The 24,387-nt window shown below is 33.4% G+C and overlaps 2 long non-coding RNA genes across 3 annotated transcripts; both read left to right on the top strand.

Annotated features, from left to right (window-relative positions):
• Positions 1-16,135: 16,135 nt before the first annotated feature.
• Positions 16,136-17,118, top strand: LOC117916853. 2 transcript variants are annotated; one of them, XR_004651614.1, is made up of 3 exons: positions 16,136-16,199; positions 16,919-16,987; positions 17,079-17,118. It is a non-coding gene; the product is annotated as an uncharacterized LOC117916853 (long non-coding RNA). The 2 variants fall into 2 exon arrangements; XR_004651615.1 differs by lacking the exon at positions 16,136-16,199 and adding an exon at positions 16,535-16,551.
• Positions 17,119-18,968: 1,850 nt separating this feature from the next.
• On the top strand, positions 18,969-19,570 carry LOC117916471. The gene is made up of 3 exons (XR_004651565.1): positions 18,969-19,009; positions 19,104-19,241; positions 19,531-19,570. It is a non-coding gene; the product is annotated as an uncharacterized LOC117916471 (long non-coding RNA).
• Positions 19,571-24,387: the final 4,817 nt, after the last annotated feature.

The following is a 24,387-nucleotide window of genomic DNA, read 5'->3' as shown; positions in this document are numbered from 1 at the left end:
TCACCACTGCATTCACATTGGACACCCTTAGGTCCATGGTTCACAAGATTTTCTATATATATGCATTTTTATACACGAGGGTATGAGGTTTGATCATTGGGTATTTGAGCTTAGTTTCCCTTTATTTCTATTACCTTATCACCCTAGCCTACATTTCGTCTTGTGTTTTGAGACCACCCTGAGGCCATGGGATCAGATAGTCTCTACTTGGGTAGGTGTTTGAGGTTCAATTGATATTTAGATGTCATCATGCTTTCTCTTCTGGGAGATGTCTCTTTGAATTTTGGATTTAATTTAACTATGGGTATGGATGATTGGTTGATTGCACATTTGATGATAGATGATATGATATTGTTGACTTCTCGTTTTATCATGCATCAAATGTTACACTGGGGCATACACCCTCTTCGTTGAGATAGTCGATTTTTCATTGATTTAACAATTTAATTTTATCATCATTCCTTAGTAGAGTCTCTCCTGAGCCAGTGAGTCATGCTCATATTTTCTTATATCACCATGATTCCCAATGGAGTTGTGTTATTGAGATGGATACAATCCTCAGTGGAGTATTGTTGGGTTTATTGGCAATTTTCATCATTTCGAGTTCCTCATGTAGAATATTTTTGAGATAAAGTGGCAAATTGTTGATGAATTAAAGACAATCCTTAGCAGGGTATGTAGATCCTATATATATTGGGGCATATTCCCCTACTTCAAGGTTATCATATCCACGTCAAATTCAGTTGGGCTCCATCAAAGACATATTTTTATTCTTGAGATTATACAACATCTTGTCATTTTGGTTGTTATTTTGAGATTTGATTTGGAGTATTTTCCTTAAGACATTAACAAATTTATCATTTTGATTTCTTAGTAGATTAGCATTGAGTTAGAGTCATATTTGATCACGAAAATTCCTCAAGGAATATTTTGAGCCAGTTAATTGAGTAATGATGTTTCATTATCTAATACCAGGGCATACCCCCTTCATTGAGATTATCAGGTCTTCTGTTGACTTCATGGTTGCTCGATCTGTTTTATGATCCCTACGAGTTATCATACTGGGGTATACCGCTTTCATTAAGATTATCAAATCTTTTGTTGACTTCATGGTTGCTCGATTCATTTGTTAATCCCTATTAGTTCTCACACTGGGGCATACACCTTTCATCGAGATTATCAAGTTTTCTATTGACTTCATGGTTGCTTGATCTGTTTTCTGATCCCTACAAGTTATCATATTGGGGCATACCCTCCTTCATTGAGATTATCAGATATTTTTTCTACTTCATGGTTTTTCAATCCATCTGTTGATCCTTATGAGTTTTCATCTTGGGCATGTATCCTTTCTCATTAAGTTCATTATCCCAATCTTTCCTTCATTTTGAGTCTCTTTTAGTTGTTTTAGCTACAGATCATATTCCTTTGTTCTCATTTTTCTTTTAGGTGTTCTTTGTTGTAGACCTCATGTTACGTCTTCATTTAGTTGTTATATTATCATTTTTTTCTTGAGCATCGTCTGGGGCATACCCCCATCCTTGAGTCATTTCGATCCTCCTTTTCAGTGAGTTGATATTTTCTTTATCTTAGTCAACCTGAAGTGGTTTGACTTGGAGTCATAGATCGTGATCTCTTTCTTTAGGCATACAATCCCCACATCTTTGAGTTGTTTATTACATTACAACCCGGTGTTATTCCTTACATCCATAACCTAGAGTTGTTCATTGCACATTAGTTCTGATTTTGTTATCATTTCAGTTTCATTTGTGGCATTCTCTCATTTTAGTTTCATTTATGTCATCCTTTTACTATTGAGTGTCATTTGGGGCATACCCCATTTCTTGAGATAGTGGCATCCTTATTTTTAGTGAGTTGATCATCGTATTCTAGTCGTCCTTTAGTGGTTTGACTTGGAGTCATAGATCGCAATCTCCCTTTTTAGGCGTATAGTGCATATCTTAGAGTTATTCATTTCATTACAGCCCGATGTTGTTCATTATATCCACAACCTAGAGCTGTTAATTGCACATTAGTTCTAAGCTTGTTATTTTTTTCAATTTCAGTTGTGGCATCCTTTCATTTTTTTAGTTTCATTAGCGCTACTCGTTTTCTTTGAGTTTCATCTGGGGCATCCCTCTTCCCTTGAGATATTTAGATCGCCCTTTTTAATAAGTCAATCATTCTTATCTTGTCACTCTTTAGTGGTTTGACTTGGAGTTCCAGACTACGATCTCCTTTTTTAGGCATATAGTGCCCCTATTATAGAGTTGTTCGTTTCAATATTACAACTAGTACTATTCATTACATCCATAGCCCTAAGCTATTCATCATCTTTAGACATCTTTAAGTGATTTGACTTAGAGTTTTCATATTGCATTCTCTCTTTTAGACGACCTTTAGGCCTTCAGTGCTCACATCCATGAGTTGTTCATCACATTCATAGCCCTACGTTGTTCATTGCATCACAACCTTGCATTTTTTCATTGCATCACAGCCCAGTGTTGTTCATTGCATATTCATTGTCGTGCATTGCCCTCCTCATTCAAAGCCGCATTCCTAGTGTTCAGATTCGTTTTCATAGTTTGGTGTTTAGAGCCACAATTGGGCATTTAGAGCCATATTCCCAGTGTTCATAGTTGTTTGTTTTCAATTTGGCGTTAAGAGCCGTTTTTTTTTACAGTATGGCATCTAAAGTCGTTTCCCATCAACCTTGTCATTCATAGTCATAGCTCCTGGCATTCATTATTCACTAGCATTGCACACTTTGTCCTAACAGTTAGACATTTCACCATACTTCTCACTTCATTGCATATGTGTTTCTCATTTTTTTCATCATACTTTTCTAAGGTTTCACCTTCTCCATTGCACGTGATATACCTTTGAGCTTGTAACACATGTTTTGGCCATATTGTTGGATACCCTATGCCTTGTGTCCTTGTATGGTACACATATGGTTTTTCCATTTGTACACATTCGTTCCTATGTTCCTTGATGGTTCGACTACTACTCGGTTTCAACATCGATTTTTGAGTCACTTTTGGAGACTTTTTTAGGGGAGTCTAGATCCATAGTGTAACTTTAGAGGCACTTTAAGAGTTTCTTTTTTCTTACTTGATCTGTTCTTGCCTTTTTTTCTTAAGGTTCTAAAGTCTCTTTATTCTTGTTTCAGTTTAAAAGAGTTTGTGTAATATTGGGACAAATTTGGTGGTCTTTTTTGTTATTTGGCAAAGCCCACTTCGTTTTGCTTGTGTATACACTTTATTTGTGGACTCTACCAAAGAGGCGCATATTTGTAGAGCCCCAAATTTGTCCAATTTAATTTATTTATTTATTATTATCTTTTTAACCAAATATTTTTAACCTGTTTTGTTTTTATTTTTAATTTTTAATTTTTAATTTTATTATTATTATTATTATTTGTTTCATTTTTATCCCTTTTTCATTTTCTCTTTCTTTCTTTCCTTATTTTTTTCCTCTTTCTTCCCATCATCTCCCTCTCATTCTCATGATAACCCTTACTCACCTTTATTTTATTCCCATCTTCTATTTTTTCTTCCCATTTTTTTCTCCATTTTCTATTTTACTTTATTCTTTCCTTAATTCCCACACCCACAACCATCTATCTCTTCCCCTATCTATTTCTCCTCTTTCCACACCATCATACCCATGATGGGCACTATTGGTAAAGCCACTACAGCGGCGCCACTACTGGTGACACCATTATAGCAATGCCACTACCGACAACACTACTATCAATTGACAATCATTTCATTTCTATCTTTTTTTCCTTTCTTTCTTTCTTTCTCTCTCTCTCTTTCTTTCTCTCATTCTCATGATGACCACCCATTTCAACACTAGTGATGTCGTTGTTGCTAGTGATGCCACTGTCGGTGATGTCACTATGTAGACCCTCCATTTTATCCCCCTAGCACATTCCTATTAGGTATTTGTTCGGTATTTTACAGCAATTCCTTAGTGTCCCATTACTGCTCATGTAGCCTATCTTTTCTAGGCCACCTTCGGGACTTTGGTTGAGAGATTTATCTAATCCCGTTGTGACTTTTGGCAGCCCTAATTTAGACTTAAACTCACTTAGGCAGCTTAGGCCCACTTAGGCACCTTAGGATCACTTAGACACCTTAATGTCACGGACTTAGTCGTTCACTAAGCTCGTGCGGCACTTAGACAAGCCAAGACGCTTGATCTTGCTAAGTCAGCCTTGCTCCCCAATGCTTAGCTCGCTCGGCTAAGACACTCGCGACTCAAAAGCTTAAGAAGCTTGGTAGGCAATTCTTGAAAGAATGGAAGCTTTCACTAACTCAAGAAAACCTTTACAAGTGCTTGGATGCTCACTTGCTTGGTTAGGAAGTGATTTGGGTAGTGCCTTGGCCAAATGAGGCCCTCACCTATTTATAGGCACCAAGGGAACTCTCTGGAACCTTGGAGGGTTCCTTACAAATCAAGAATATTGTAGAACATCCTACCATATTCTATGTACAACCCTATGTACAAGAATATACAAGAGATTCCTAGAAGTCTTTAGAAAGCCTTGGACTCCTCTCATGCCTTCCACCATAGTGTAGAGATGTGTGGACATCTGTAGGCATTTCTAGAACCTTCCACACTCTTCCCACCAATGGCTTAGTGTAGATGGCTCTAGGAGTCTCCAGAAGCTTCTCTTCTCTTATATAAGCCCATGGGGAGGGTCATTTGAAACATCCTGTGACATTAAGCCCACTTAAACACCTTAGGCCCACTTAGGCACCTTAGGATCACTTAGGCACCTTAGGCTCATTTAGGCACCTTAGGATCACTTAGGCACCTTAGGCTTACTTAGGCACCTTAGGCTCATTTAGGCACCTTAGGATCACTTAGGCACCCTAGGCTCATTTAGATACACTTGGCCCACTTAGGCCCACTTAGGTCACCTTTCAGGTAATTTTTGCATGTTTGCATGATTGGTATGGATTGCATTTTTTGTATGACTCACATGACTTGCATGGCTCATTTATTATAAAGTTGTGTGACTAGATTTTTTATTATTTTATTCATTATCTTGTATATTTCTTCCTCTATTTTATTTTCCTATTATTTTGTCACTTTTCCATAATGTTTGTTGTTAATTTATTGATTTTCCTATTATTTTATTACTATCATCATTGTTGTTGTTGTTATTATTATTATTATTATTATTATTATTATTATTATTATGCATGCTCATTTTTATTATTATTAAATTTATTATTATATTTAATTTATCGACTTGGAAACTTTGTAGGTAAGTGGAAGAAATCATGAAAGAGTTGCCACTTGGAAGACTCAAGGGGGCAACATGCATAATTGAAAAATGGGGTAACTCGGATGGGATGTGAGGGAGACGTGTCAGCCTTTGAAAGAAAAAATTTATAATTATTCTCTAGAAAGTGGGGTAAAAACGGGGAGGCTTTGGAGTGCTTAGTGAGGCTGGCTTCTACAAGACGGGTTTTCTTGGTAAATGAAGCGGGATGGTTGAATTTTTTTAGCCCACTTAATGACAGGAACAAAGGAGATTTTACAAACTGGGAAAATGTCTTGACGGTCATAATAATTATCATGAGTATTATCATCTCCTTGGACGTTTTAACGTGAATTATCAGTTATCCGATCTGGCGAACATGGAGGGCTATAGGGATTGGATACGCTTAATAGTAGAGTTCACAGTGAAGTCTCTAGAGTCTTGGCAGTGGGCCAGTGGTAGTCTTTACTACCTTCTAGGGTTATGGTCTCGTTTGGTAACATCTGTGCCATATTTGAAAGGTGACGCATCTGCCCTGCTGGAGAAAAAGGTGTCAAAGATGGTAGAAGGATCAACCTGATTGCATTCATCACCTTTGCAGATTTCAATTACTCAGAATGAGGGCATGGAGATGAACTCCAAGAAAGGCGATCGTCGGTGACGCATGGGCCTTGTCTACTATGACTGTATGTGTAAGCATGCCATAGTAGACGGTGATCATCACCTCGAGAATCCCGATCAGATTAGGACCCTTTGGAAGAAGCCCAAAAGCGTTGGAATTCCTTAGATATGGGTGGATTTTTCTCATATTGAATGACTCAGGGGCTCAGACCTAGAAACGTTTTTTCGTCAACAACACAGAGGAGTTATATCCTCTTCACCCACCATTCTCATGGCCTTCAAACAACTCCTCAAATCCACTCCTCTCATGTGACCTCTTGTGTAGAAATGGACATATATCGGATGTCGTGATCTCTCCAGAGGCAAAAACGAGAAGTTTTTTTTTTTTTTTTGCTTCACAAGGCGACCCAATCATCATTGCCCAGATCAAGAATGAATGTGGTAATATTATGGCACCTTATGGAGAAGCCGAAAAAGTGTATATTGATTGATGTGCCGTCATGGCCAACGCCCTTGAAATTGGAGTTCCATGGATCATGTGCCAACAAAGTGATGTCCCCACTACCAATTATCAACACATGTAATGGGTGACGCTGTGATTCACTTGCACCAAACAATCCCAATAATCCTAAAATGTGGACGGACAATTGGGCTAGCTGGTTTAAAAACTGAGGTGGAAAGGACTCGTGTTGAACTACTGAAGATCTTTATTATTTGATTGCCCGATTTTTTCCAAACTGGCGGCACATTCCAAAACTATTACATGAATCATGGTGGTACCAATTTTGGTAGAATAGCCGCTAGTCCATACGTTACGACATTATGTGATTATGACGCAGTTTTGGATGAATTTGGTAATCTGAACCAACCAAAACGAGGACATTTGAAAGAACTTGGACTATTTTGAAGTCAATGAGAAGGAGTGCAGAGGTATAGAGACAGAATGTGGGCTATGTTCAGAGATGAGAGAGTTCTGACCATGCTGGAATGACGCGGGTGATTGAGGCTCTCTCCGGGATGGTGAGTTATCTTCCCATGTTGGTGGAATCAACGAGTGGGGGGAAAAAAAGAGATCTTTGACTGGGAAAATGATAAAGAGGTGAATTTTCTAGAGGAGGGGAGGATTCTGATCGTGAGAAAGAGGCAATCGCACCATGCACTGAGATTTTACGTCTGTCCAAAGGTACCCATACGGTTGCAAGTTGAAGAGGAACTCACCACAGTCGCATCATGCATTGAGAATCAGTTGCATCGCTCTTTTGAAGGAAGGTTCAGCACACATCTCCACGTAAAGGAGATATATTTACAATGCTGCCACTTGGAGAAAGAAACAGCCCGTACCCCTACAGAACCTCCATGGGGAGCACTTTCACCATCAACTCCACGTCACAACTGGTGGTTATTTGCTTGCTCTTCACCGCACTAGCCGCACACCACCTTGCCTCGTTAGCATCACAACCGACTAGGTAAGTTAGTTTATTTTTATATAGGTTTTCAAGAGAATTTAAGGTTTAGTTTATTTTCACTTTGGATTATTATGTAGGGTTGAGTTTGACTTATTCTATTAGTTTCAGCATATTTGGTTTTAGTATGGTAACTTGAATCTACTCTTATTTAATTTTTATCTATTACATAAAGTTAGAATTGTGTTTAAAGTTAGTTTTGATTTATTATATTAAATTCAAAAAATACAATTTTGACTTTGGGAAAAAATATAATTTGATCTCCATTTAATTTGGTTTTGATTAAATTAATTATTCATTTGCTATTAATTTAATTACTCGTTATTTATTTATTTATATATTAATAAGATTGATCCTATAGGTTAAAGATTCAGTTTCAAAAAAAATCTATTTTGGTTAGTTCGATTTAGACTTTATGTTTAAGTAAAATTTTAGTTTGTCAAAATGATTGATTTTATGTGTTAAATAATTGACTTTAGACTTGCCTAATTAATGTTAAAACTATTTTCTTAACTTTAGATTTCATCTTAATAATGTAAGTTTATTAAAAAAAAAATCAATTTCGTGAGTTTGTATTCTGTTTTAGTATATTTATTTGTTCATGGGTTATCTATTTATTAACAAGATTGGTTTCATAGGTGAGAGATTTAGTTTTAAAATTTGTTTTGGATAGTTTTCAATTTAATTTTAGGTTTGGGTGTTCTTATCAAGTTTTAGTTTGTTAAAATAATTAATCTTACGTGTTAAATACTTGATTTTAGACTCACCTTAATTAATGTCAAGAACATTTTCTTTAAGCCTAGGTTTCATTTTAATAATGTAAGTTTATTTCGAAATTAGATTCCCTAAATTCATATTTTGTTTTAATTTCCTTTCGTTTAAATTGATTCGTTTTAATTATTTTAGGTGTTCTTATAATTCTTGATAAAAATAAATTTTATATTTAAAGGTGACTGTCCTAGGTTTATTATGATTTAGCTTCCCTCATCGATTCAGTTTAGGTATTTTCCATAATATTAGTTCGTTAATAAAATTAATTTTTTGATTGAAATTATTGTTTGCCTTGATTTGATTTGGTCCAGTTTAATAGACTCTGGTGATTGTTATTCTAAATTGACATGTTTCTTGAATATTAGTTCTTAATTCTTAGTGGGTATCTCGTTAGCTTATTTGATCTAAGTTTGAATAGTTTATTGCTTTGATAGTCTCTTGTAAAATTTACTTTTCAAAGGCTATTGGAAAATCACGAAGATTAGCCTCTACCCTCACCTTTATCATTTTTGTTGATTACTAAAAAATTTTACTTCGTGATTTCATTTTCTTTTGTTTTGTTTGGTATTTTGATTCTTATGTTTTGTTGTTTTCAAATTAATTTTGCTCATTTTTAAAACAAAACACTTTTCTCAAAAAATCCCTTTGAAAATCTATTTTAAATTCTTTAAAAATATGAGACCGTGTTTTGATCGATTTGCATCTTTCTTAGGTTTCAATAAAAATTCTGGTTTTGAATGAAATACGAATCAAATCTTGTGGTCCGAAATAAATGGGATGATTCTAAGCTAGATTTGTGTATACCAATTGGGGAATTGGTGAAACCCCTACATAATTTGTTTTTTCAAAACTCTTCATTGCTACTAGTTTTCACTCAGCCACTAACCCATTAGATTCAAAATTCATTTTAGCAACTTTGGAATGTTTTTAAAAATTTTCCAAAACTTGTATGACTTTCCTCACTTCTTCAACTTGAATTTAAATTTTCGTTTGAGTTAGAAAGGCATTCTGAAATGGAAGATATAAACGAGTCTTTAGGGGGGGCTCCGTTTTCACCCAATTCTGGACACCTGAGATCTTTTTGCAAAAATAAAATATTGGACGAATTTTTAAATTTAATTCAATATTTTTCCTCAAATCTAAGCTTCTTGAAATTGATATTAGACATATAAAATATTAAAAAATATGCCTTTTTGAGGGAGATATGAGTTTTCAAAGTATTACCTACTGCACATGCTAAATTATGGACATCTGATTATCTTAAGTGTTTTAAAAATATTTTTGAGTACTATCCAACCCTAGATCAATTTTTTATGTGATATAGACACTTTGAACTATGTGTGTGCTTTTTTGTATGATTTTATCTGATCATTTATAATTTTTTTAAAATTCATTTATGCATGTCATTTTTTCTTATCTAAGTTGAACTTTGTAGAGCCTTTAGGTGTCTTTACTACAACCTGTCCCTTGAATGAGAGTTTGGCCTTCGGTATGTTGATCTAGATGTGTAGGAGTAGTTTCTTGAATTTTTTTCGTAATTAAATTCCACTCTAAGCTTTTTTTTAGAAATTGTTTTTTTGATGCTCCCTTTTCTAATTTCATGCTAATGGTTTTATACTTTACTTGAAATTGTTATTATTTTTGGAGTCATTTGATTTATCTTAGCTTAATTTTGGCTTTGGTACTGTATATTAGACATAATAAAGGTTTTGTATAATATATACTTGCCCTAACCACTCTAGCCTTTTTTTTTTTAGGAATCTTATAAATTATGCATGATATCTAGGTACACTCTTTATCACTACTTTTCGGAATTCTATGAACATGCACGTTATTGTGAGCCTTATTTATGCTTGATGTGATCCTTAGGTGTTAGATGTATGCTTGATTGCCTTAATATATGTTTGATTGTTTGATTTGCCCTTATTAAAATAAATGTTGTGTGTTATATTTCTATTCTAACTTTGATGTTTTATGATAGTGCTTGAGAAGCAGTCTAGGTACGCACCCTAAATTTCTTTTATGATCATGATTTGACTTTTCTTGTTTAGCATCCTATCTTTTGAAATCATCTCAGTCTACCTAGGTACCCTCAATCAATCAATTAATTGCCACATTTCTCTCAACTTAGTCAATAGAGACCTTTATAGGGCTTAGAGGGGACCTCTTAGAGGTACCTTCCCAATAAGTAACCTGATCCCCGAACCTAGACTTTAGTTTTTCAAAAACACGTTTTTCCAAAAACTATGGAGTCACATATTATTGGATATTGTTATTGGGCTTATTTGAATCTCTTTGATTTTTGTTGTTTGGGTTTTTCTTGGTGTTTGGATGAGTGTTTTGGCACTGTGCTGAGAATGGGAAAAACATGAGAGAGGTTGGAATAATTGAAGGTTGAATACAGGGCATGCGTTGGCCAGACGGAGGACGAGAATTTTTGGATTAAAAAGGAAGAGGGGGTGGGTGTGCTTGAGAATGGGGGGCATAGGAAATCCAAAAGGTGGATTCTCTCCTCTTTTTCTTTGTTATATATATGTACTGTGAGGAGAGACATTTTTTGGATTTTTTGGAGCTGCCAAGATATTGTAATTTTTGTTGGAGCAACATTATTGTACAGGGTATACTCGGATCCTTCCCCTCATTTTGTTATTTATTTATTTTTTTGGTTATCTATTTATTTTTGCCAATTTTATGTAAGTATTGTATTTTGCTGTTTAGATTTTATTTATTATTGGAAAAATGCATGAATGTAGGTTATATGAATGATAATGAGTATGCGATGTTGTCATTGATCTTGAATGCTTATTTCCTTTATTTAAATCTATTAGTTATTATTATCATTTTTTTTTAATGTGTTTTATTTCTTTTGTTCCCAGTTTGTTGATAAATATGGAATAAAGCATTTATTTTTCTTTTTTAATGATAAAGTTTGAAAACTCTTTTAATAAACTTGTTTTAAAAATGTTTTTTGAAATATTTGTTTTTTTTAATGAAGTGGAAAACTTTTCCTTAATGAAAATGATTTTTTTTTAAGTACTTTTTATTTAAATAAAATTCAAAGGGATCAAATCCTTTTCTTAATTTTATTTTATTTATTTATTTTATTTTAGTCATCCATCTACTGTCAATAGCCCGTAATCATCAACTCTTTGTATTAAGGTATATTTTCAATAAACCAAATTTTCAGATTCAAATATTTGTGTTATTATGATTAAATTTCTGCAATAAATTAGACAGTATTAGACATTAAATATTTATGTTTTTATGTTTGGAGATAATTAAACATAATTAATTATTGCGTGCATGAATTAATTATTGCTTGCATGAATTAATTATTGCATGCATGAACTGTTGTATGTCCTGGGTGCAAATGGTATGAGAGCCATTTTCTGCTTGAGAACCGAGTGGTGTTACAAGTTGGAACAGTAATTAATCGCAGATTTAGTCCTGACTTAGTTTGGGTTGAATTTCCTGTGAACGGATTAGTCAGCCTGTGATAGCGGTGTTAAGGGCAGAAGGAGCGTAAGTCCCGTGTTGATCCGCTTGTGGTGGTCCCTGTTCAGGAAATTATCCAAATTGATTAAGGATAAAATTGTGATTATTTTCTGTGACAATGAGTAATATTATTAGGGGATTAAGTAGAATTAGTTCTTCCAGATCTCTTAGGTCCCATGATAGTTCTACATCTGCATTAAATAATTATGCATATGATTTAGAAATATCTTCATATAAGATAATCAGCTTTAACTATTGTCTTTTTTGCATTTAATATGTATTCTCTATCATTTTGACTCAAATAATGATCCCACCATCCTTTAAGTAAATCGGTGGATCCTATTACTAGGGCACCGGCAGCATGAAAGTCAGAATTACATAGAAAAACCTCCTGCAACAGTCAATGCAATTTCTAATAATTTTGTAAGTAGAAAAAATTATTATTCAAAACCCTTTTTTCCTGACGTTCAATTAGAAGATAGAAATTATCAATTAGCTGCTAGCTATGATGGTAGTAGTTTTTATGAATGGAATACAGATGGAATGAGTGAACATCAAATAATTAATTTACTTCATGAAATGATGATGGCTACTAATGCTTATAGAAGAGACAACTATTGTATCATAACCGTAATAAGAACAAAATTTTCCTAATTCTTTTTTACTATCTTGTTTTTCTTTTTTCATTTGACTCTTTAATTTAAGGTCTATACAAAGAGCTAATCCTTCATTATTGACAAAAGTAATTAGTTCTCCATATGTTAATGACTCATAAGGAATTCTACCATTATGAATATTTCTTATTCTTTGTCTAAATTTTTCTGCAAATAAAGTGGGTAAACCAGATATAAATTTTTCTTTCCAATAATGACTCCCACAATCATGTCTTGTCATAACTTTGACCAAAAACATATCTTTATACCACTTGAACATAATAGAAAATGTATATCTAATTTTGTCTAATTTATAATAGAAAATTGAACATAAGAACACAAAAATTGAATTTGAAAATAAACTTTGTATTGAAAATTATACCTTGAATACAAGAGAGAGTTGTTGATTACAAGCTAGCTTGTTGATAGAAGAGGAGTATGAACACAAATGAAGAGATTTTTGGAAGGAGAGAGAGTACAAAAGCTAAGAGGAAACTTTTAGAGAACACTCTTGAAGGCTTCTTTCTTCACTCTCGTCACTCTGCCTTGTGATGATCTTGATGTCTCTATTTATTAAAAAAACTTTGACGAATTTGAAGTTGGATGAAGTCCGCAGACTTGAGACTTGTATGAATCTGAAAATAATTTGAGAAGACAACTGGTTGGTCTTTTGAAAAATTTACTTCATGTTAGGAAGGCTCAAGGTATGTATGACACGTTTCTTCTGCTTTTGTTATGGTTGTCAGAGAGCTTAGAAGAAAATCTGAAGATAATTAATTCTCTTCTTACACGTTGCCTTTTGAAATGTCATGTTGGTAGACAAAATAGTGTTTGACTATTTAACACCATTTTAATAGTGTTTGATTTTTTTTTTCTCTTGTGTTTTATATGCACTCTTATTTCTCTTCTTTTTCAAACTTTTTTTCCTAGATAAGTACAAGGAGACAAATGTATAGATATACAATTGTACAAAAGATTTTTGAAATGTTTCAACTAAGCATCACTAAGAAATTTTTTTCAAACTCTCTTCAAGCTTGCTTTTCTTGAATGTACTCTTTTTTATATTTATCGACAAGATAAGAAAATTGGATTTGGAATAAAAGAGGGACTTCAGGAAAGATATTTGCAAATGATTTTTTGAATATTGCCTTTAGTGATGAGTTTATAGTTAGATGAACTCTAAATCTCATAATCAAAGTCTCTTGCAATCATTCTTGACCTCCAATTACAAATTTGTTTTTTGAGGCTGACTTTAGTACATGGCCAAGGGACCTCTGTACCAAAAAATTGATGTTTTTTGTGATTAGCTTTAAGAAGGATGATATGTTGGGCTGGGTAGACTCCTCCATCGTTCAACTACTTAGGAGGGTTGCTTTCAATAATGAGTTCAACGGGTTTGAATTCTAAGATGAAAGCATTTAATATGCAAACTGCTAATTTCCTTCCAAATCCATTGGTTTGCTTAGGATTTGAGAAAATTAGTTGATCAAGTAACCCATAATCCATGAGGAGAGTAGAGGTCAGTTCTATGGACTCATTGTTGACTTTAATGACTATTGTTTTATATCTGTCTAAGTCAATATTGGCTTTACAAATATTATAGGTGAGGGCACACTTACAGTCTTATCTTTCTAATGGAATTGCCCTACACAAGGGATCAAGCTTTGGACACTCAGTATTGGTGTTGCCATAATAAGTGTACCAAATAAAACTCATCCCTTAAATAGTAACTCCAAAAGTGCTATAGTCAGCAAGAAATTAAATTATATGGTCTTGTTTGGCTTCCCTTGTAGCTTGGGCCTTTAGACTTATCATTTGTCTAAAGTCTTGAGGGAGATTTAAAATATTTTGTTTATAGAATGAAAATCTTGATTTTTGAAATTCTAAGCTTTCTTTAGAAAGTTTTGAAAATTCATTTTGAAATTCATTTTAAAGAAATTTTGAAAATGTAGTTATTGACTCTTCTTCAAAAAATTTCTTTTGTTTCCTACAATTGAAAATTTCAAGATCTGTATTCATTGGGACGCAATGTATAATAGAACTTGAAGGGTTAGAAAAACTGTCTAAAGTATCACTAGTCTATTTAAAATGAAAAGATAAGACATTTAAAACTTCTAACTTTTGATTATCACTTTGTGCATTTTTAGAGTTATTTAAAATGCATTTTTGTGATATGTCTAAATTTTCTATACTTTATGAATCCAAAATGACATATTACTTTTAGGAAACACTAGAAGAGTGAATTTCTCAAACTTAATCCATTCTTACTCCATCTGTAAAGAAAATTCAAATATTAATACATTCTTAGAAACATAAATAAGATATCTAAGCAATTTGTCTTTAATAAACCAAAATTGAAAATATATTGAATTTATGAGGGTCAGATAGTTATGAAATAAAATATTTAAAGGATTTTTTTGAATATTTTGAAATCAAATTCATTGATTTATAAAAACATGTACAAATACCATCACAATCTTTTTGATCGTTTGATTCACCTTGACTCGACTCTTCACTTTATATTTATTGTGTTATTAATATTTGATGCTCTTCTCCTGATTCATAATATTCACTAGAATCTTCTTCTTTATTAATCATTAATCATATCATTAGATTTTTGAGTTTATCGCTAATTTCTAAAGAATTAATTTGGTTTTTTAGTTGACAGTCTTTTGAATAATGACATATTTTGCCACATTTATAGCAAGTTGGAGTTGTTGGAGTTTTCTTTTTGAAATTTTTATTAGAAGATTTTGATTTATTATTATTATTATTATTTTAATTTTTTTTTTTATATTTTGACTCAATTAATGGTTTTTTACCCTTTATATTATTTTGTTTACTTTTCCTTTTTTAAGGGACTACTATTGTATCGTACCCATAATATGAACAAAATTTTTCTAATTTTTTCTTACTATCTTGTTTCTTTTTTTTCTTTATTTAACTTTTTAATTTGAGATTTGTACAAAAAGCTAAGCCTTCATTATTAATAAAAGTAATTAATTCTCCATCTGTTAATGATCATAAAAATAAGGATATTTTAGAAAAAAAATCATTAATCAAGTGGTGAATTAATCATTAATCAAATGAGCCAAATAAGTGTATAAAAGTGAGATGATAAGGATATTTTAGAAAAAAAAAGATCGGACAAACACTACTCTTTCATATATAGATATATTATAGGAAAATTCTACAATACCTCCTTCGGTACCATGCCTCCATTTTTTTTTTTCAGCCATTGGATGAAAATAAATAAATCTCAGCCACCCAAATGAAAAGGAAAAAAAAAAAATTCAAACCGGGTACCTCCCCCTCCCGTTCTCTCCCCCATCTCTCCTCATTTTCCCCTTTTTCCCCCCTAATTTGCTCTTTTCCCCTCCACCTCCATAGCCGGCTGTGTGGCTCTTCCCCACCCTCACTCATCCTCCATAGCCGACTTCCTCCATAGCTCACCCATTTCCCGCTCTCATCTTTGTTTTCTCCCCCCTAATTTGCTCTCTTCTCCTCCACCTCCATAGCCAGCTGTGTGGCTCTTCCCCACCCTCACTCATCCTCCATAGCCGACTTCCTCCATAGCTCACTCATTTCCCGCTCTCATCTTTGTTTTCTTTCCACTGATTCTCCACAGTTGGCTGAAGACCACGATCGACTTCAACCGGGCCAACCTCTTCGAGGCCGACGTCGCAGACCTTATCAAAGACGTCTCCACGGCTAAGTGGAGACCACCTTCGCCATCAACTGGGATCAAAGACGTCTTCACAGGTGGGTGGAGACCACCATCGCCGTGAACCGGGCCAACCTCCTCCAAGCTGACGTCTTGACCTCATCAAAGAAGTCTCCCTCAAGGACCACGAGCTCAGGATTGTGGGCGAGGTCGGTGCCAAGATCCGAGTCTTAGACTTCATTTCTCCCGATGTCCAGGTCAGCTATTTTTTCTGCTAGATTCTTCTTCTCGAAGATTTTATGTAAATTTTCTGAAATTTTGCTTTCTCTCCCCTCTACCACTGCATTTTGTCACACGGAGAATTTTAGTGGAATCTTCATAACCCTTGTGTTTTCTTCATATTTTATATTTTGTTTAAGAGGTGTAAGGGGGTGTTTTTAGGTTCTAAATTTAATGGTTTAAAAACCCGAATTGAAGACGTAGCTAGAAGAAGAAGAAGAGGACGTGTAGTACTAAGGAAAAGAAAGCTGAGAAAGACACAATTGTTTGTTACTCAAAAGGCGCTTGTATCCTAATTATTTGGCGAGCTCTATATAAAGGGAAAAAAATGTGAGTAGTAATTATGTGTTTTACAATATTGTATCCATTAAATTTCATGTTTTTTGTTAGATTTATGGATTGATTACATTATAGAAAAAGCGTGTGGTTAGATCCATTATTGAACATTGAAAAAAATTTATATGTTAATTTTGTCATCATTTTAAATGTAAAGATATTTGGGGAGGATGTTGTAGTTGTAATGGTATTTGTATTTTAATTGGCATTTGATTGATTGTAGTAAGATATAAAAATAAAAATTATTGAAATGTGAAAAAAAACTTATGTTGAGATAATGTGGTGGTGAAAGTATGTTTGATTTATTATATCCGAAATCATATTATAAAAATTGACTTAAATGATTTGATTTAATTTTTAGGAGCGAACGCGATGGTCTTGAAGTTGTTAGAAATCCAAAGAGGCCTATCGGCGCTTGGATACATTACTAGTAAGGGAAAATAGAAATATGTAAAATAATATGTTTTTTAATGTAATTTTTGTGGTTGTTATTGTTAAATTTGTTTGAAATTGTTTTGTAGTAACGATCAATTAGCCATGATGAAAGAGAAGGATAAAGGAATGAAGATAAATGATGATGTAAGGAGTAATATTGCTATGTCTAATATAATTACATTTTAAAATTAGAATTTAAATTATGTGACCAATTAATGTAGTTGAGGAAAAAAATGGGCAAGAAGTGGAATGCACTTTCAAAAGTAGAAAAAGAAAATTTCATGGCAAAGTCCAAAGAAAGTTTAAAACAATATTCACTTCAAAAGGGTGTGGTTCCAAAGGTAAATTTTTTTTGTAATGAATATTTAATTTCTTTACTTATGTATTTGTTGGAAATTATATTAATGTAAACATGTTTGATGTTTGTGTATCTTTTCAGTTATATCTTCAAACTCGATGCTCCCCCGAGCGAGTGATTAGAGTGATTGAAAAATTAGAACCAAAGCAAAAGGCAGCCATAGAAGAAATAGGATTTGGTAGCCTCTTGCAACTTCGATGTAGGAAAATTGATCATGGGTTATGTCTTTGGTTGATAAATAGTTTTAATCCGAACACTTATATGTTACAGTTGTATAATACTTGTATCAAATTATCCCCCATTGATGTTGAATTTATTATGAGATTGAGGGCAAGAGGGTTCAAGATTGGCATGAACAAAGATGTTGGCCATAAGAATGATTTATGTAAAAAATATTGTGATAAAAAAGGGCGATTGCCATTAGTGATGTTAGAAAATCAAATTAGGGAGGATAAAGAGGGTGGAAACGATTTTAAAGTTCGTTTTGTATTATTTGTGTTGGGTGCATTATTGTGCCCAACAATGAAGCTTTTTGTGAATCGTTCTTTCTTACATCTTGTGGAAGACATCGATTCAATAAAGAAGATGAATTGGGCAGAATTTGTGTTGTCCTATCTTGTGCACGGGATTGAAGAGTTTAAGAAGAAACAACAAAGTGGGGTTTGCGGTTGCTTATTGTTTTTAATGGTAATGTCCTTGCAATTAATTTACATCATAGTGAAATACGATTTGTTTTAATATAATTTATGAACTAACTATATATCTATGTCAAATATACTCGTAGTTATTCTACCACGTGCATATATCGTTTAAAGAGAAATTTCTACCGTTATATACTCGACCTTCTCCTCGGATTACTGCTTAGGGAGATGATGAAGTATTGGACAGGAAACGAAGATTGAAAAAACTTGGTGGATATGCAAATGAGAATGTAAGTTATGGTTTTGAAATTCGTTTACTATTGATTTAAGTTTTTAGTGATTTAAAATCTGATATGTATTATATTTTGATGAATATATTGTAACTCAAAATATGGGTGATAGAAAATAAGATAAGGGATTGCGTTGATGAAAATGCAACGACAATGGCGAGTGAGAATGAGAATGATGAGAAATTTGTCATCAATCTAAACAAAGATGTTATTAAACAAGTAAGTGTTTTACAATATTCATCGTGACTAACGGTGTTTTACAACCTTTGTATTATGATGTTATTAATCACGTTCATATATATCACTAGGTTGATGGTAGGAACTTAATGGAGATGGATAAAACCTTTCAATAATTAAAGACACATCTAATTGATATGGCTTATGGTGCAAGTAGTAGTAGTTGTGATCAAATTTTGGCTAAATTTGAGGAGAATTATACTACAGTGAAAGGTATCTTCCTTAGGTCAAGCGGAAAACCTTTGAGAATGCACGAGGAAAGAACGAAGAATGACATGCTCTCATGCAAGAGAAGTTTGGAAGATACGAACAATATGAATGTGAATGAACATTATCTTCACACTTTGTCAAATGAGAAGTTATGCACCGAGGACTTGAATGAAAAGAATGAAGATGCATGTGCTACATCAATTGAAGTGCATATCATTCCAGACGAAAATCAAAATATTTTACCACTTCCAATCAAAAGGAGTAGAAGAGATTATGGAAAGGTATGTATCATATAAAAGGAAAAATTATTTTCTTTACAACTACTTAACCATTATATAGTAAATAGATGTATATTAATGGCATTTTCCATATTAGGAACCATTACGAGCACTATGTAGTTATCCTAATCATGTCATGAAAACACGTTCATCAAGGGAGAGGAAACCAAGTAAATTCAAGGTCTCCCCGTTTGTACACAATTTAAGGAAGATGGTAAAACGTGAAGCATCAGAGGTATAATACAAATAGTTTAATATCATTGTTCTTATTTTTTATACTTAACATATATAGTTAATAATTATGTCTTGTTTTCGAATTAGTCAATCCCCATGTCCATTCGTGAAGACGTGGTGGATACTCAATCATTCAATGTACTTCAATCTCTTGTCGCTGATTATGTTTTCAATAAAGCATTATCAAAAAGGTTTGTCGTGTCTAGAACATTCATAGATGTGTTGTTACAATTTTAGCCTTCATATGCTTCCAATTTACTCAAGTTTGTTTGAACATATTATTATTTTAGTGAGCTTCTTGTTGACTTTGGTCATGAACATGGAGTTCGTGGAGATTTTGAGTGCTTACGTCCTAGACAAAATTTGATAGATGTTGTAAGTACCTACTTCATTTATATCAAATGCATGCTATATTAGTTAAATAAATTTATTGAAGTTATTGTTCAACAACAGGTAATAAATCTAGAAGCCTCAAAGCTAAATTATTTTGAAAGACAATTCATAGGCATACGAAGTATAAGATGCTATCTTCCCACGACATTTTCAGTAAGCTCATATTTCTCTTGTTGTTTACTTACATATTAAGTACAATATACTAATGTTCGTATTATGTTTTCTTATTAGCAAATGATTTTGTGTGGGAGTCCTCATCATTTTTTCGATAGAAAAACATCCATCGTGAGTAAGTACATTAGCGAATTGGATGATTGCGAGAAGGTTAGTACTTATTTCTAATGTTTAATTGCATATATGAAATTTAGAATAGATATTGTTTTCACCTATAATATAGTAGATTTTGTGACCCAACTCATATATATTGTTTTTCTAACTTTACAACTATTTATTCCAATGCATGACGAATGCCCTGGTCATTGGTATTTGTGCGTCATTGACTTCAAAAACTCTCATATCCAAATTTTGGATTCATTACGATCGAAGAATCGAGACAAGTTTCGGTTTCAGAGGGTCAAAACAATGGTATGCTTTCATGTTTATATTTTTCTTCTATTCTATTTTTTTTCTCTTCCATATTTATTAACACTTTCATAATAAATTAGGTTGAATTTTGTCAAACGTTCTTCAAACTGTATGACATAGGGAAAGATGTATTCCAATTCTCCATTGATTGGGCTCCTTCGATTCCGACCCAAGTGAATGGGTTAGTATGAATACATAACTCACATTACTATTCTTTTTCTGAGGTATTATTAGACAACCATTCAATAAGTTGTTTTGCTTTTCTTTTCTCTTTCTTAGGTGGGACTGTGGAGTGCATGTCATTAGACATATGCAGAGATTCAAAAATGGTGATTCGATGACAAGCTCCGACTTTTGTAATTCTGTTAAAATACGTCGAGAAATAGCATGTGATTTAGTTTTACACGAGGGAAATAGAGAAAAACAAACCATTGTGGCTATTGTTTGTACAAAGACGTCGACATGAGCAATGAAAAAATTATTATTATGATATTTGTTATTTTTCTAATATTTATCATTTCCATCTCCACATATCGTCTTGTTTATTGGGAAGTTGTGAGATTCGATGACCATACATTATTAATGACTAAGTCCATTTTATTTGAATATCCAAATACTATTCTTTCAATATGGTAGGCAAAATGAAATTGTAATATATTGGTACCATTCATGTTCGACATGTGTGATTTTGTACGATCTTTAACCTAATCAGATTTGTAAATATTCATTTATCTATGCTAACAATATATAGCTAGTACATTAGTAGACCGGTTGACGAATGACGTTCAGCCGGTAAGAACCAGTCCTACGATTTAGCTAAGTCCACTTTTCATAGGCATACGCATTATTCGTACCGGTTGAGAACATTCCTCATATGGATAATGACCTATGGATGCAGTGTGAACTCGTTGAGGATTTGTCCCAACCACCTCAAACAATTTTAGATGCAGAATCACCCGGTGTCGACGTTCAATTGAGTGATTGAAGATTTTTCTAAAGGGAGTGAGCAATTTTTTGAGTTGTGGAAAGCGGTTGATCAATGAAGAAATTGTCTCAACTGGTTGACGAATGATTTGACCAGTGGGAACCGGTTGACAAATATAGCAAACTGGTTGAGGAATTTTCTCAATCGGTTGATGGTTTTTTAACCAGTGGCAACCGGGTGAAGATGGGTATCAACCGGTTGAGGAATTTACTCAATCGGTTGAGAGTATTTTTAACCAGTTGAGACCGGTCGACCGCCGTTCTCAACTGGTCGACCGCCATTCCTCAACCGGTTGAGGCCAAATCTCAGTCGGTTGCCTCCTGCAATGTTATTGTGCAATTTAGGAGTACGACTACCGTCCACAAAAAGGGTATGAGTTGTACCAATAACTTTTCACTACGTAAACATTCGACAAAGTACCATTAAGTTCAATTAAAAGGTTTGAAATTGATGGAAACTCGCATTACAAATTACCTAACTACAATTTCCGGAAAAATCCAACCTGAAACTCGCATTACAAAGGAATCCTCACATTGTTCGTACCCTCCAAATTCTCCACTTTTTTGGAGTTCTGAAAATTTTTTGGGACATCATATGATTTGGATGTTGTTTAAATAGGTTCATTACACTTAGAAGGTGGTGAAATGATTTCCGGAAAAATCCAATTCCAAAAATACTAAAAAATTCACAAGGGTACGAAGAATGTGAGGAATCCTCACATTGTTCGTACCCTCCCAATTCTCCACTTCTTTGGGGTTTTTAAAATTTTTTGGGACATCATATGACTTGGATGTTGTTTAAATACGTTCGTTACACTTAGAAGGTGATGAAATGATTTCTGGAAAAATCCAAATCCAAAAATACTAAAAAATTAACAAGGGTACGAAGAATGTGAGGAATCCTCATATTGTTCGTACCCTCCCAATTCTCCACTTCTTTGGAGTTTTTAAAATTTTTTGGGACATCATATGACTTGGATGTTGTTTAAATAGGTTCGTTACACTTAGAAGGTGGTGAAATGATTTCCGGAAAAATCCAAATCCAAAAATACTAAAAAATTCACAAGGGTACGAAGAATGTGAGGAATCCTCACATTGTTCGTACCCTCCCAATTCTCCACTTCTTTGGAGTTTTGAAAATTTTTTGGGACATCATATGGTTTGGATGTTGTTTAAATAGGTTCATTACACTTAAAAAGTGGTGAAATGATTTCCGGAAAAATCCAATTTCAAAAATACTAAAAAATTCACAAGGGTACGAAGAATGTGAGGAATCCTCACATTATTCGTACCCTCCCAATTCTCCACTTCTTTGGAGTTTTGAAATTTTTTTGGGACTTCATATGGCTTGGATATTGTTTAAATAGGTTCATTACACTTAGGAGGTGGTGAAATGATTTCCGGAAAAATCCAAATCCAAAAATACTAAAAAATTCACAAGGGTACGAAGAATGTGAGGAATCCTCACATTGTTTGTACCCTCCCAATTCTCCACTTCTTTGGAGTTTTTAAAATTTTTTGGGACATCATATGACTTGGATGTTGTTTAAATAGGTTCGTTACACTTAGAAGGTGGTGAGATGATTTCCGGAAAAATCCAATTCCAAAAATACTAAAAAATTAACAAGGGTACGAAGAATGTGAGGAATCCTCACATTGCTCGTACCCTCCCAATTCTCCACTTCTTTGGAGTTTTTAAAAATTTTTAGGACATCATATGACTTGGATGTTGTTTAAATAGGTTCGTTACACTTAGAAGGTAGTGAAATGATTTCCGGACAAATCCAAATCCAAAAATACTAAAAAATTCACAAGGGTACGAAGAATGTGAGGAATCCTCACATTGTTTGTACCCTCCCAATTCTCCACTTCTTTGGAGTTTTTAAAAATTTTTGGGACATCATATGGCTTGGATGTTGTTTAAATAGGTTCGTTACACTTAGAAGGTGGTGAAATGATTTCCGGAAAAATCCAAATCCAAAAATACTAAAAAATTCACAAGGGTACGAGGAATGTGAGGAATCCTCACATTGTTCGTACCCTCCCAATTCTCCACTTCTTTGGAGTTTTGAAAATTTTTTGGGACATCATATGGTTTGGATGTTGTTTAAATAGGTTCATTACACTTAAAAAGTGGTGAAATGATTTCCGGAAAATCTAAATCCAAAAATACTAAAAAATTCACAAGGGTACGAAGAATGTGAGGAATCCTCACATTGTTCGTACTCTCCCAATTCTCCACTTCTTTGGAGTTTTGAAAAATTTTTGGGACTTCATATGATTTGGATATTGTTTAAATAGGTTCATTACACTTAGGAGGTGGTGAAATGATTTCCGGAAAAATTCAAATCCAAAAATACTAAAAAATTCACAAGGGTACGAAGAATGTGAGGAATCCTCACATTGTTCGTACCCTCCCAATTCTCCACTTCTTTGGAGTTTTGAAAATTTTTTGGGACTTTATATGGCTTGGATATTGTTTAAATATGTTCATTACACTTACGAGGTGGTGAAATGATTTCCGGAAAAATCCAAATCCAAAAATACTAAAAAATTCACAAGGGTACGAAGAATGTGAGGAATCCTCACATTGTTCGTACCCTCCCAATTCTCCACTTCTTTGGAGTTTTTAAAATTTTTTGGGACATCATATGACTTGAATGTTGTTTAAATTAGTTTGTTACACTTGGTAGGTGATCAAATGATATCCAGAAAAATCCAAATCCAAAAATACTAAAAAATTCACAAGGGTACGAAGAATGTGAGGAATTCTCATATGCTTCGTACCCTCTAGATTCTCCACTTGTTTGAAGTTTTTAAACTTTTTTGGAACTTAATATGACTTGGATATTGTTTAAATAAGTTCATTACACTTAGGGTGGTCAAATGATTTCCAGAAAAATCCAAATAAAAAAATACTAAAAAATTCAGTACATTTTAAGGGTGTGAAATTGATCGAAAAAAATCAAAATGGAAATTTACCGAAAAAATATGTGAGGGCTTTGGATTTCCATATTGTTAGTAATTATATCTTTTTCGTATTTTCAATATTTCAACCAATTTTTTTGAAAAGCTAAGAAATAATTTAATCATATATTCTCAATTAATAATTAGTACACAACTAATTTAATTTTAATTTAATATATATTTTATAAAATTTAGTTCTAGTTTTCCCATTTTTTTAA

Source organism: Vitis riparia, chromosome 6, assembly GCF_004353265.1.
Source record: "Vitis riparia cultivar Riparia Gloire de Montpellier isolate 1030 chromosome 6, EGFV_Vit.rip_1.0, whole genome shotgun sequence".
NCBI lineage: Eukaryota > Viridiplantae > Streptophyta > Magnoliopsida > Vitales > Vitaceae > Vitis > Vitis riparia.
This window is presented reverse-complemented; position numbering and strand designations above follow the sequence as displayed.